Consider the following 5,616-nt stretch of genomic DNA (forward strand, 5'->3'; position numbering starts at 1 on the left):
GAGAGAGAGAGAGAGAGGGGAAGAGAGGGGAAGAGAGGGAGAGAGAGAGAGAGAGGGGAAGAGAGGGAGAGAGAGAGAGAGAGGGGGGAAGAGAGGAAGAGAGAGAGAGAGCAGAGCCAAAAGCACCTGTAAAGACACATGTAACAACCATATAGTCATATTCATACAGAGATTTATAGATACTGTGATCACTGATAAGAACTCAGCTGGTCAGCTGTTCATTGGTGGTCCAGTGTTAACTATTTGCATTGTGAGGACTTCAATACCCAACTATTAGCACTACTAACAAAGAATGACATATACACTTTGAAGTGCTACTAACGCTGATGTTTTCTTTCAACAAAAGAAAATCTCGTAGTGTCTATCGCGATATGTCGCGACCTTTCTCGAGATGTACATTGCGCCAGTTGATATTGCGATGACAATTATAAAAAAAAATAAAAAAAATCGATATATTGTGAAGCCCTAACATACATACTGTAGTAAGTTCACCAGATTTAGAGTTTGCTAGTGATGTACACTTTCGTGCAACATAACAATGCACAAAGCAAATGAAGGAGACATCCACAGCTGCACATTTGCATTGTGAGTCATCTCCAGCCAACCAGATTTGGGGACAGAAAAAATTAAATGTATTATTGTTGAGCTTTAAAAAGTAGCAGTTTTTAGTAATCTCTTGAGGATACAGGACAATGTTAGAGTGGATAATATGGAGCTAGAACAGTGACAGCAACCTGTGGTATTGAAAATAAAATTTGCCATTGAAACAACAAATATCGGCATTGAAAACTGTTGAACTGATCTATAAAAATACAAACATCAAAAAGTAATAATCTCATAATCCTATGATATTATTTCACTTTGACATTTGTTTGCATCATGATGGTTTTTCAATGTCAATCTACATTTTTTCTTGATGTCCGTGTCTTTTCAGTGACAGTTTTTTTTTTTTTTTTTTTACGCTGTCAAGATTTTTTACAATGTCACTGGTTTCAGTTTCAACTTTCTGTCACTGTTTTGGCGTAGGGGGGAGGGGCCTAAAGGGGAGGGGCAAAGAGGGCGGGGCGTGTGGATAATTTACATAGACTACTGGCGAGAGGCCGCACCTCCACAGGAATCCTGCCATTTTTTCACATAGAAGCAGACTGGTTTAGTGTTAACTTTTAATGTAGTTAATCCGTTCAGCCTTTTAGTGATTTGCCTAGAAACCTATTATGTGAAAAAATGGCAGAGATGAACAGACTTGCGGATATTCGGTTTTAACAACTCTGGGAGGATTCACTATGGAGGTGTAGTCTCTCGCCAGTAGCCTATGTAAATTACCCACAAGCCACGCCCCCATTTGCCCCTCCCCTTTAGGCCCCTCCTCCCTATGCCAAAACAGTGACAGAAAGTTGAAACTGAAACCAGTGACAGCGTAAAAAAAAAAAAAAACTGTCACTGAAAAGACACGGACATCAAGAAAAATTTAGATTGACATTGAAAAACCATCATGATGCAAACAAATGTCAAAGTGAAATAATATCATAGGATTATGAGATTATTACTTTTTGATGTTTGTATTTTTATAGATCAGTTCAACAGTTTTCAATGCCGATATTTGTTGTTTCAATGCCAAATTTTATGCTCAATACCACAGGCTACTGTCACTGTTCTAGCTCCATAAGTGGAGAGCCTTACACTCATGAATACTGTACTCTGCATTGTGTTTGGATTGATCCCCACCCGTGGGTGGAGAACATCACTGTCCCCCACAGAAACACCACAACTTCACTTTCGGCAAATTGGGGTCGACAGCCTCTCCATCACAGGCGACCGGACACTCGGGCTCGGCTGCACCGCTGCTGTCTTCTGGACTAATGAGTCCATTTTTTAGAGAGAAATGTCAACTGTTGTTGTCTTAAACCCAATCTGGAGCCTCAACATGCAGTGACAGATGATGGATATGCTTTATTAGCAGGACAATGTAGCTTACTATTTGTGCTCAGCGGTACATATGTATTGTAACGCTTCATTGATTCTATCAAAAGTTTTGTTTTTTTGCTGCTCTGCCTCTGGTTTAAATTAACAGGTGAAGAGAATCAAATGCAAATGGGTGTAATTCAAAACACTTTATAGTATGCATAATTTGCATGGCTGTTAATGTAAAAAAACAAAAATGAACTGTAAATATGAGTGCTGTCAGTTAAACGTGTTATTAACGGCGCTAACGCAAACCCATTTCAGGGTTAACGTTCTTTTTGGCCTAGCAAACTTTGTAGTTTTTTCACATGCTGTTGCAACAACCAATATTGTTAGAAAAACTACAACACCCACCGGATCTAGCACGCCCAGTCTGAAATACCAGTTGATGGCCAAGCACTTAGCTGATGCCAATTCTCCGTCCCCCCCAATCATCAAAAGTATTTTTTTTAACCCTTTTATTGCTGGACAGTGTTACGCTGTGTGAGAGACTGTTTCCTCCAGGTGAGAATGTTACGTGTGAAATTGAACACTGCAGTAGACTATAATGCCAAAGTTTCAATAAAATAAACATTGGCACAAAGCGAGCCGATCCACTTTTCTACGTCGATAAGAGCATTCAAATGAGAAGAAAGTAATGGGACAAAAGGAAATCAAGGGACATTTGGAATAGATAAAAATGTGCAAGTTACCTATGACATTAATACGATTAATCGCTGATAAATATTTTAATCGTTTGACAGCACTAGTAAAATGTTCTACAACAACAATATTGTATTGTATTAACAGCTATGTACTGGTAACTCGCGTTGCCAGGTAACTTCTGTAATTTTAATAGAATACAAGATAATGTTCTGTATATCACACACACACACAAACACACACACACACACACACACACACTGTATAGAAATGTCTATGGTTTATATTTTTCTACATTGTTTCTGTTGCGATGTAAATAACTAATCTTGACCTGGACTCGCTCCCTGTTCTCCATAATCAACACAAAAGATGAAACACCCAACACAGAGTCTCAACGTGCTATAAAATGGGGACACGGTTACATTATTTGATGACTATTCTGTTTTTTCTGTCCTTACCAAAATGAACGTAAACAATAAGAAACACTGAGATAAGAGAAATAGGAGCCGGAGAGCCAATCTTTTGTGTAATCCCGGGAAAACCATTTGAACAACCACACATCCAGCCCTGTCTCTCTCTCTCTCTCTCTCTCTTCATTTTGCTCAAATAAAAACAATTCCAATAAACTCGTGTCCAAAAACAAACGTCCCCTTCCAGACTAGTGACCGCTGCTCTGATGTACGAGTCAATAGTAGTCAATTCCCGACGGACGCACACTGCCGACGTCCTCGTGAAAGCTTAATAATCAAGAGGCTGAATAATTAACACGGGCCTCTTATTGAGGCTGTAAAGTCTGTTTGTGAGTCTTCAGTCCCTCTGCCTGATGGCTCTCTGTGGGAGACAGAGTGTGTGTAATCGTGTACGGTTGTCAGTGTTTGTTTCAGTGCATACCAACTCTTTGGTGTGTCTGTTTCTGTTGTAACTACCAGGTTGCCAGCTGGGCATCCTGGTCTTTCACAGCAGTTACCCAGCAGCTGATGAGGCAGTCCCAACACGCATGGGGATTTGGCTTTTAAGGCGGAGCCAGGTTTTAAAATGACAATAGGCTCGTTGGAGATGAACTGCGCCTCGCCTGTAAAGTGGACGAGAGCAGGCGGGTAGGAGATGTATGGACGGGGGAGGCGAGGAGAGGGAGGGGGAGAGAAAGAGGAGGTTTAAGTGATTTAAACTCACTATCTGCATTTCAACAGTACTTGATTTACAGCTGATTATGTGAAAGTACACATCTATTAACTGTAATTAGTTTTTCTGCGACCGTCACAGGAAGTGCTTTTATTTGAAGAAGCTACATGGAAATGTCTGTTGTGTATTTTGCCGTGTCCGTACCTGCTCTTGTTCTGGCTCTGACTACGGAACAGAGCGGGACAGCAGTGAGAATGAATTGGCGTGTGATATTGAAGCATTAACAGAGTGCAAAACGTGTCGAGATGGCCACAAAAAAAAGCTTGGTGTCGTTACGAGTCCGAGCTCAGCTTTGAGAGCAAATCATCTGAATGTCAGCTTTTCTCTCAGGCGAGGCTTCGTTTCCTGTGCAGAGACAACTGGAGTGCTTATATAAAGGTGTAGTCAGTCTCCTGTGTTCCCTCACTGCAAACCCTTCTCAAAATGTTGTGCTTGGGTTTTCTGTGGACGAGAGAGAGAGAAGAGAGAGAGGACGGAGAGAGATGAGAGAGGAGAGGAGTAGAGGAGGACGAGGGAGATGCGAGGGAGAGAGAGTGAGAGAGAGGAGAGGAGAAGAGAGAGAGAAGGAGAGGAGATGAGAGAGAGAGAGAGGAGAGAGGAGAGAGGAGAGAGAGGAGAGAGAGAGAGGACGAGGAGGAGGAGCGAGAGAGAGAGAGAGAGAGAGCAGAGAGAGAGAGGAGAGAGAGAGAGAGAGAGAACGTCCCTGCTGTGCTGGCATAGGCTATGATTAGGAGATGAGCCAGGTCTGCGCAGAATCGATCACACGGCGATCGGCGCCCGTTGCATGCGGGTAGATTTGTGTCCGACTTGATCCGACTTGCTCTGACGTCACGCACACGGGGGCAACGGAAATCTCGCGAGAGCAAGGCGGACGAGTTCTGAGACGCAGGCGGCGCGGCGCTTTTCACCGACTGCAAGAGCCAGGCGGACCCAGGCGGACCCAGAGCATGCTGGGAAACGCCAGCTTCTCAGCTGATTCAACACCTGATTGGTTTACAACATGATGACGTGTTTATGTTAAACTTTCATTGCTTTGGAATCGGAGGGATTTTAATGATATTTGTCTGATTTAAAGACTAATTCTGTCCAGAACACATGTGGTGTGATGATAGGTACGTTTAGAAGTCAGAGAGACTAAATCCGATCAGATCACTGATCACCTCCAGTCTGTGTTCAATTAAATCAGCAACGGATCGCATGTAGAGCGCTTTGACAGCTATTTCTTCATAATTAAAACAACTGAAAACTGTGTACCAGTGATATGTGGGTCTGATTATATTTTATTAAATCGGAAACGCACCACAGTGTTTTTGCACTTCAATTCAATTTTATTTATAGTATCAATCATAACAAGAGTTATCTGAGACACTTTACAGATAGAGCAGGTACCTAACAGTTCTAGTAGTCTCCTCCAGAGCAAGCAACAGGGCGACAGTGGCGAGGAAAAACTTCCTTTTAGGCAGAAACCTCGGTCAGACCCAGGCCCAGACCCAGGCCCAGACCCAGGCTCTTGGTAGGCGGTGTCTGACGGGCCGGTTGGGGTTAGAATAAGAGTGGAAATAACAAAAATAGAAAAAATAGTTTGTAGCAGTTCTTTGTAGTAGTTCATGGCATAGCAGGACGCAGCTGGGCACCGCAGAGTGTAGCAAGATGAACATGGCATCGCAGAACGTGGAGCGGGACCATGGCAACAGCGGCCACCACGATCCTGGAGCTTCTCCGGTCCGAGGGAACATGCTGGGACTTCCTGTCCAGCCTGAAGGCGGCTGGAATCGGCTGGAAACTGTCCGACTTTACCGCAGCTTTTTGCCCCCCCCCTGAATACTGCCG

General features: G+C 43.2%; 1 protein-coding gene across 1 annotated transcript in view; it reads right to left on the minus strand.

Annotated features, from left to right (window-relative positions):
- Window positions 1–5,616, minus strand: part of slc8a2b (solute carrier family 8 member 2b) — a 227,318-nt gene that overhangs the window by 151,502 nt on the left and 70,200 nt on the right.

Source organism: Etheostoma spectabile, chromosome 3 (assembly GCF_008692095.1).
Source record: "Etheostoma spectabile isolate EspeVRDwgs_2016 chromosome 3, UIUC_Espe_1.0, whole genome shotgun sequence".
Classification (NCBI taxonomy): domain Eukaryota; kingdom Metazoa; phylum Chordata; class Actinopteri; order Perciformes; family Percidae; genus Etheostoma; species Etheostoma spectabile.